We start from the raw sequence: 10,274 nt of genomic DNA on the forward strand, positions 1-10,274 counted from the left end.
TTTCTAAAAATGGAGAAGAAATTCTCTTCTGAGAATGCCTGTGCTGATCATCCAGAAAATAAAGGTACCTACGTCAGCAACTAGACCTGAAGCCCTATGTCGATTTTTGATTTCACAATCTGCCACTCTCATCTCACAGAGACAGGTGTGGCAAACATCCTCTTGCCTCAGTCTATAAAGTAAACCTCATCACTGAGAGTGTCAGAGCCCAGAGATTTATTATAAAGTGATGTATTTTCAAAGAGCCCCACAAAGAGTCTTTTAACACTGAATTTGTCAGGGACCTCGCCGACATCAAACAGATGCTTTTAACTTGGAGCATTTGACTCTGAACTTCAGTGTTTCATATGTTAAGTGATTGGAAACTTGGGAACCATGAAGTAATACTTTTCTCTGATTTGGAAAATTTGAGTCTTTAACAATGAAACTTTAGATGCTTATTAAGAAATACTTTGAGAAATGGTATAGTGTTTTCTTTATAGAGGGACTATCATTGGGTCCAGTAATATTATTCTTTCAAGGATAAAAAAAAATAAATCCCTAAAGATGATTTCATGTTTTCATAAATTTTGTTAACCCTCTCTACCCTTTAACTCACCTACATTTCTCGTTGACTTCTTCTCAAAATCAAATAAGCAACACAAGCATAAGGCTTTAATAAAAGACTCCTAACATGGGTCATTTGATTTTTGCCTTAAGAAAGAAATCATATGCCAGCAGCCGATTACTATCATGCCATATTCTTGAATAAACATGGTGCCTCCCCTAAGCTGAGATAGTTGCCAGTGTTTATAAGTTTGCATACAGTTGAACCCAGATGGTTATATTGAGCGTTCCTGGTTACTAATCGCATTATAAACCACAGAAAGCATGCAAACTGGGGGAAGTAGACCCTAATTCTGGTTAATAGTCCTACTCAGCTTTTGGTCCAGCTAACTCTGACTACATTTTGAGTTGGATCATAAGGGAAAGAGCTATTGCTTTTGGATTTAAAAAGTATGCAGTGCCCGGCATTCCTAATGCACAGGAGAAACAGCTGGGCCACCCAATATGATCTTAAACCTGTACCATAAATTTCATTATTTATTTATGAGCAAAAACTCGAACTTTCCCAAGTAAAGACTTATGAATTTCACTTGACAGATGTTTCTTTATGAGATTTTAGCATTACAGTTTTTAATTTAACAAATAAAGTGAAATTTCCTTAGTTTGGATTCTATTCCTCATCCTTCAGCAAAGTCTGGACTAAGAGGAATTAACATTTATTGACTATTCATAATGCACTAGAAACTGACTGACATTATCATCAAAGTCTGTGTTTGCTTAACCAGTTATGTACTGATCAACAAGACTACTCCATTTTTGAACACCTATTGCTGTTCTGGGCATAGTACTGGACGCCTTTGGATATGTTTAACTTAATATTCAAAATAGTTTTGCTAGAGAGATATTAACTTCACTTTTGAAATGAGAAAACAAATTCAAGGAAGATGATTTATGGATATATCCAAAGTTCCCCCACTGTAAGGTTCTGGACTTTCTACTTTTATTTTTGGAACATATTAATTAGGCTTAAATCTACTTGTAAATGAGGACTTGGTCATAAAAGGCAGTATCCGTCACTCTAGGCTTGGTGACAACGCAGAGTGCACAGAAGGGAAGTAGTAAATAGTACCCTTTCTTCTCCTCTCATCTGCGGACATATTTGAAAAATCAGAACCAGATGGAGATGAACATGACAGCTTTATTACTAATAATATGGATCTAGCTATGTCAATGAAAGGGCCTCATGACCCCATTTCAAGTTTAGACCTTGGTGCAGCCTGCCTAGAGGATCATTTGGAACTAGAGAATAGGATTTCTTCCTCTCCTCCGTTTGAGGCTTTCTGCCTTTTAGTGAATCAGTTTTACTCGATGGAGAAACACGGATCATTGGTCCCATCTCCCAATCAGATAATCCATTTCTTTCACGGAGGAAGTTAAGAGATGGCAAGAAGCCAGGATGGCTTTGTGAGGAAGTTTACAGAGAACCAGGAGATGAAGGGAAATTAGGTTCCCTCACAACATTCTCTAGCTTTTTCTTTTCTTAACCATTAAAACTAAAATGAACTAGAGTTAAGGTCAGCCCTTCTCCCCCAGTATTCACTCCCCCTTCCAACTCACAAAGGCCCTGGGCCTCTTGTTTATGCACCTCAGTCCACAGTGTATGGTTACTGAAATGGGTTAAATGTTAAACTATTCAGATGAACTCCAGGCCAGTGTCTATCCTAGGATGAAAAATTCTCTCCTTACTCTATTTCCTATATCAAATTATGTTGACATATTTAATTCAATCCAGTTTACCAGAGATAATGCATAAAATAACCTGACACACTACAGACCCTCCACTTACATGGGTAGAAATGCTTCCAATTTGATGATAAAATCTTTTTTTTTTATTATCAAATCTGCAGGATATAGAGTCAAAATTCCCTTGCTCTCTTCTAATTTAAAATAACATGAAATATGTATTTATGATTTTTAAAATTCAAAAACTGCCTTTCTTTATTTACATTCTCACTTCAAAGACTGGGGTAGAGCAAGGCTTCCTTTAGCAACTGCAGGAGAGAAATAGATGATATTCTGGAGAACTCTAGACATTAAGCAAACTAAAACTTCCTTCATCCTTCATCTTCCCAAAGTGTCTTTAAATGCTTTTAAGTTATAGCTGCATTTCTCCTTTTTTTTTTTTTTACCCTGTAATTCTGAAATGGTAATTTGATTGGGAAATTGATCACTTTTCTAGAAGTTAAACCATTGAGATCAGAGAGAGAGAGAGAGAGAGAGAGAGAGAGAGAGAGAGAGAGAGAGAGAGGGGTAAAGAGGAGAGGAAGAAAGTGAAGGAGGAAAGGAAAGAAAAAAAATGAAAGAATTTATATCATATAGTCCTCCTATGACTTGTATTTTGGTTTCTACTATGGTCTGAGGCTATGTCATTGTAGGAACAACAAAATTCAACTCTTAGGAATACTTTTTTCTGGTTCTCCAAGAATGTAACAGCTGGAGAATTACCTTCCACATATTCCTCATTGAACAAGCTCTTGATGCTTCTGATACCTGTCTCTCCTGTTAGGACCCATCCCTCTGCCCTGTGTTTCACAAGGCAGAATTCTTTCACACTTTGGAATTGTCCCAGCTCTTAACCACTGGTGCTATCTCAGTGGTGGGCACTGGTAATTCTACACAGGAGGTGTTCTTCCATCTTATCAACATCCAGCCCAGATGGACTCTCTTATTAGTCATCGGCTGTGCCTGGTTTTCCTTCAGTGTTTTTAACTTCTCTGTGCCTTTCCCTCACGGCATAGGAAATAACAGCGTCCCTCACTTGCTACAGCTGTGTCACCACAAAGGTCACTTAATCATGCCTAATCTTCAAGGGTTGGTTTTCCAGTTGCATGTGCTGACACCATCACTTACTTTAAAAGGCCCCTTATTGATAGTTTTCTGATTATGTTTCTTCCAGGGAATTCTTTTCAAGCTGTTCTCAGATCATGCCTGTCTTCCTCTGGTACATTTCTTTGAAACTTAATCATTATTTTCTATTTGTAAGTAACTAAGAAACATCCCCCATGTCTTTTTAAAAGCAGCCACAGCTGGGTTTCTCTTCCTTTCCCTTTCTGAAACTCAAGCAAATCCTCTCAGATCTTATTTTTGCCATCACATCTGTCTAACCTTGATGAAATCTCCACATTCTTACTGCCACTTTGCCCCTTTTCTAAGAAAATCTAAGAAAATCTTTCTTCTTTCAGTTTAATGAAATTAGTCTTCCTTTTTCTGCTTTTCTGTTTTCTTTCTTTCCCTCCCTCCCTCCCTTCCTTCCTTCCTTCCTTCCTTCCTTCCTTCCTTCCTTCCTCCCTTCCTTCCTTTCTTCCTTCCTTCCTTCCTCTTTGCCTCTTTCTGATACTAAGACCAAAGCACAGATCTCAAAGCACTATTTCTTCCTTTATTTTCTGATCAATATTGATGCCTAGAGACAGTGTTCTGGACATCGGCCTTTTTAATTTTCCTTCTTGCCTTTGGACTTCGAAAGTTGGACTTTTTTTTCTTTATTTTAATACCCAAAGTTAAATATTTCCATTTAAAAAAATTGTATAAATAAAACCTAACACTCTTGTGTAGGTGAAGCTAATATCTGAATCTCTAAAATCTGGAACCATGATCAAAATTTATATAATTAGCAAATGTAGGGGCTGGGGCTGTGTCTCAGCAGTAGTGCACTTGCCTGGCATGTGTGAGGCACTGGGTTTGATTCTCAGCACCACATAAAAATAAATAAATAAAATAAAGGTCTATCAACAACAACAATTAATTAATTAATTAATTAAATTTAGAGCCATCTTGAGATCATAATGTTTCTGGATCAAAGATATGTAGACAAATTGCATAGATCCAAGAGGGGTGCTCTCCTTCCCACCATTTCTCTCCTCTGTTTCTGACTGTAGTTATGAATTGATCTAGCACAACTTGCAGTTGCCTAGCTTGACATCATGTTTCTTAATCCATATGGGACCAGGGTGCTTTTGTAGTTTCAAGCCCCAATTTGTAAACGTGACTGAAAAAACTGTGAACAGTGCAGCATAAGATGACTCTTGTCAACTGCTCTTTTAATTTCCACGGAAACCCATCCTTCTCCAGAAGTTTATGAATGTCATTTTAGATTTTAGTTCTACATATTAATTTATTGTGACAAGTATAGTTATATAGTTTTAATGGTAAATACTAACTGAATTATTTTCTCAACACATATATTTGTATCTCTGTGCTTGGATATATATATAAGGATTTCTCCCGCTAATGTGCATTCTTTTGTTAATCAGCTCTCTATCTCCACAGCAAACACCTAAGATAATCAACCTATTAAAACAAAAAAAAAAAATTTACTTTGGCTAAGAGTTTTAGGTTCCAGTCCATAAATAATTAGCCTTGATGCTTTAGGCCTGTGCTAAGGCAGTATTCCGTGGCAGAAGAACTGAATGGAGCAGAACCACTCAACTCATGGCCAGGAAGAGAGAGAGAGCAAGAGAGGAGAGAGGGGGTAGGGTCACACCTATTCTTCAAGGGTATGCACCCAATGACCTAAGGATCTTTCTTCCACAAGGCCCCAGCACTCAAAGTTTCCTCCAGTTCTTGGGAAGTGGTGAAACCAAATGGTTTCACTCTTTAACATGTAGGCCTCTAGGGAACATCCCAAATTCAAACTATAGAAAACTCTTATAATTTTTATTGGTTTATTAATTTATTTAAAAGTTTATTGGTACATTATAATTATACATAATAGTGGTGTTCATTGTGACATATTCATACATTGCGCATAACATAATTTGATTAATTTCATTCCCCCAGATCTTCCCTTTTCTTTTCCTCCCACTATTCCTCCCTTGCATTTTCATGAGATCCTTTCCTTTTTCCCTCTTTTCCCTCAAATATGAGAAAATATATACAATTCTTGACTTTCTGAGTCTGGTTTATTTTGCTAAACTCTGATAATTTTTAATAGGAGACTCCTTGGTGTCAGTGTTTTTGGGTACTGCCTTCCCTCAACCAATATACAATGATGTATCAGGGACACAATAAACCATGATTAAAATATCCCTTTTAGAAAAAGAAAGAGTGAAAGGCACATAGAAGCTCCTGTTGCATAGCAGTGACCCTATGCCCCAAGATAGGCTACTCATTGTAAGAGTCCTCACCATGTTCCAAATAGGACAATTCACGTTCTCAGGGAGAGGGTCCTTCATCCATTATTCTCCCTGTGCCCATGGTCTGCTCTGAAGTAAATTCTTCCTTGTCTATTTTTCGCCGTGAATTCATTGCAGGTGGACATGGAATAGTACAGAAACTTGTATTTTGGAAGGTTTGAGGCCTATGTTTGATTTAAGACCATATTCATGGATTCTCTGGTAATTCAGATAATTCAAGACTTTAGTAGGCTTCTGATCTATTGCTTCCATTCAGTTCTATGTGGATAGAAATGTCCAAAAACTATACCCTAATGGTTTTTTTTTTTCAGACCTGGTTCTTTACCCTGATTTATCTTTTGTACTCATTGAGATGCCCTTCTTGTTCAATAGTGACTCTTTTATAACTACCTGAACCAGATGTCAGCCAAGTGTATTTTAAAATCAATTAGTGTAATGAAAGGATGGACTGTTTCTTGGCCATCAGCAGAAGTAACAGCTTGAATTTGTTTTAAATACATCCTACTTAACCAATGACAACACTGACACTTTGAACATCAGCCAACTCAACATCCTCACTTTAGTCAACACCCTTTTGAAAGATAGCCAGTCTACTTACTTTATAGCTAGAGAGCAGTTTCCAAATTTTGTTTCAGAAAATCTGTCAATTCCTGAAGTTCATCTTTCCTCAAGATCTGCTCTCTGTTTACCCATAGATTATCTTACAAGTACAGCTCTTCTTTCTTAGTGAGTAATAAATTCAGATTTGTGTTTGTTTCATATAGTGAGTGATAGTGTCTTTCACTGATAGCTTTCAGTCACTCTATTAAGTGGAGAAGTCTATTGGACCAAATGCCCGGGAAGTTGTGGGTTTATAATTCTAGAAGGCAAGAATTTCTAACCATCCAGCCTTGTTTCTTCAAATTTGAGGTTCAACATCTAGTTTAATGTTATATTATTTACATTTTGGTTTCACCATTAATTCCTCATGATACTATCTTTCCTATAGGTAATTAAAAACAGCTATTTTACATAACCATATCCCAAATATAATGGATATATGATAAAATTTTATTTCTAATTCATGTCATTGCCTTTTGTAGGTCAGATGGCTTTGATTTGTGCCATCTCCTCCACATGGTAATTCACATTCAGGATCCTTCTAGCTAGTGATATCTCCTCTTTTAGCCTTGTCAACAGGGGAAACATTATGGAAGAACTCATTCAGGATTTCAAGGACCAAATGTACAAGTGACATACATCATTTGTAACTACATTCCATTAAGAAAAATAATGTGATCTTTCTGTATACATAAGGATAGGCAAAGGAAGTGGAAAATATTTAGGCAGGCTCAAGCATACCAGACTACTACTCAATTTTCTAAATTCCTAGTAGTCAACTCAGAGTGTTCTCTTTGTATGTGATAAATATTTCTTGAATTAATTGAAAACAATTTCACTGAAAAACAATGAAACATGAGAATTTACCTCTGAAACACTCAGTTTGAGGAAATTGAATTTCATCAGTTGAGATTAAAGCAAAAAGTTATTTTCACTTACATTTTTCTCTTGATATAACAATTCCGATTACATTTTCACAATGTTTTCAAATAATTCTACAGGGAAAGAGATAATTAGCCTATATATCAATAGACCTAAGGGTCTACACAGGTTCCGATTTAGACATTTGTGGCCCATAACTGTGCCATCATATAGTGCAATTTTACCTCAATGCTGTTTGCATAAGATCTTGTAAAATTGTTTTTATGAGTATTTCACAGAGTCAGGTCAGTTTAACTTCAGAGGTACACTCTTGAGAAGTACAAGCATTTTCCCAGGATTGGTTAAAAGTGTTTTCAATAGGCAGGTACTTGGGGCTGGAGCATTAGCTCAGTGGCAGAGCGCTTACCTAGCATGTGTGAGGCACTGGGTTCGATCCTTAGCACCATATAAGAATAAACAAGTAAAGGCATTCTGTCCATCTACAACTACAAAAAAAAATTAAAAATAAAGATACTTGTAAATTATATTCTAGTCAACTATTTACATGGCAAAACTCACTAATTTACTTATATTGCCATTATTAGGTGAGAAAGATGTTCCAGGGAAAAATTGATTTTGAAATGTTCCAATAGTTGTTCTTTCCCAACTTTATTATAAAAATTACACAGACACACAACTGTAGCATAGTATGCTACGAAATCAATTAATATTTCTTTGCATGTCTTATAAACAGTACCTCAAGTTTTCAGACTGCATTTACCATTTGGAATCATTATTCTACAAGGATTAATGGTAATGGAAATATGACCCTTAATTGGCCCCCAAAGCTCAAACTATTTCATCTTCATAAAATTTTTCATATCTATTGATAACTGTTCTAACAAACAGGGAAAAGTCCAGTGATCACATAAAAAGGAACAACTGAACAGAGTTACTGGATTAAATGCCTAGAGGGAAAATGCTCTAATTTAACTTTATTTCAGGCCTAAGTAGGGAGAGAGTTAAAATGTGGTGATGTATTCTGGTAGCAGACTTGAGGGCCTGCCAAGGTTTCCATTATAATCCTTATTTGTCAGGAGTTTATATTCTGTCACATTTACTTTGGATATGAATTGGAAAATAATATCTAAATCTCACTTTGAAGATTAGACTTTATTACATTTAAACTATTATGTATGCCAACACAAAACACACACACACACACACACACACACACACACAATCAAAAACACACTTCTATGATAAAATCCTTTCCCTGTGGATATTTCCTTCACAAAAAGAATTTCATTGTCATTTTGTCCAGATCATGAACTGTCTTCACATTTCTGGCCTCCCCCATTTAATTCTGAAATCCTATTTGTTCATCTGTTTATTAACTCAACAAGTATAAATCAAGCATCTACTATGTGCCAGGAAAAATTTGGATGCTAGATATACAATAAGAGATAGCAGGTAGCAAAGTTCAACTACATACTTGAGATTGGCTCAGAGAGCCTATATTCAAATTCCAGCCCTCCCATTTGTTTCATAATTCCCTAATCTGTGCATTGGAAATAATAATGTGTTTGAATCATCGAAAACTCTAAATGAGTTAGATATTCTTATGTGATAGTCTCCCTGGCTGGGTCAAAGCAAAGTGGTTAAAACAGATAAAAAATAATAATTAAAATAATTTATCTTGATTGTTCTTGATTATTTATCTTCGGCAAATCTCATCCATGGATATTTCACACATTTTTTAATATTTTCTCAAGGTCATTCATTGTATATTCAATGTCTACTGTATTTTTCTCTCAAAATCTTCTTTAATTAATTTTTGGCTGAATTTACATAGCTAAAATATATTAATCTAAATAATAGCAATCAGATTATACTTTCCTTTTTATACTCCAAGGGTCTTATTTTATTTAAGCTTAGTTTTAAAAATAGCTAATAATAATTTTAAATCAAATAAGGATTATATCATATATTGTTATTTCTCTGTGTAGTCACAGGTGAAACAGGGCCCTACTTTAATTTATTGTTTAACATTTGATTTTCTCTGATAGTCTGTTCAAAATCTGTCATAGCTTAGGACATAGCCTCAGATGCTAAATAAATGTTCTACATCTCATTATTAGCTACCAATTTGCTTATGGAATCCAATTCTCCCTTAACATGGCATATGAAATTAAAACAATAACAACAACAACAACAACAACAACAACAACAACAACAAACATTCTTTAGGCAAAGGAAATACCTTTTTTCTTTTGGTACTAAGGATTAACCCCTTTAATCAAACTGTGAAATATGATATATTAAGAACTGTGTAATGTTTTGAACTACCAACAATAAAAAAAAGGATTAACCCCAGGGGTGCTTAACCACCAAGCCACATCCTTAGCTCTTTTGTATATTTAATTTAGAGACAGAATCTCACTAAGTTGCCTAGGGCCTCACTAATTTGCTGAGGCTTGTTTTGAATGCTTTGTTTCTCAGCCTCTGGAGCTGCTGGGATTACAGGAGTGTGCCACCATGCCCAGCAGAAATAGCACTCAGGAAATACTGCCCTGAAGAATTTATCACAAAACATTGGAAATTTAGGTTTATAAAGTTTTTAGAAATCATCTTGCCCATATCTGTCATTTTGAGATTGAGGAAGTGATTTGCCAAAAGCTATGCAATTAATAACAACCTTATCTATAGATTTCCCATTTATTCACTCATAATTTTATTGATTCAGTAAGTATATAGTAGGCAGCTTGTATGTTTTGGGGGTTGGGATGGGTGCTGGGGAAAGTGGCAAATGATACAATTCTGCCCTAATGGAACATAAATCAGGAGGTGGCATCTGGGCAGGTGGAGAAAATATTAAACAAAGACTTGTAATATAGGTTCTGCCAAAGAGGAGACCTTAGGTGCTATGAAAAAAAAATTAATTCATAGGGAATCATTCCAAGAAAGCTTCTAAAATGAAATCTAACCTAAATAAAATCTGGGGGCGGGCAGGGGGTGGTGGTGGGGGTGGGTGGAGAACAGGCTTAGGGAGGAAGATAGGAACAGTGGAAACTT

Source organism: Urocitellus parryii, chromosome 9, assembly GCF_045843805.1.
Source record: "Urocitellus parryii isolate mUroPar1 chromosome 9, mUroPar1.hap1, whole genome shotgun sequence".
Lineage (NCBI taxonomy): Eukaryota > Metazoa > Chordata > Mammalia > Rodentia > Sciuridae > Urocitellus > Urocitellus parryii.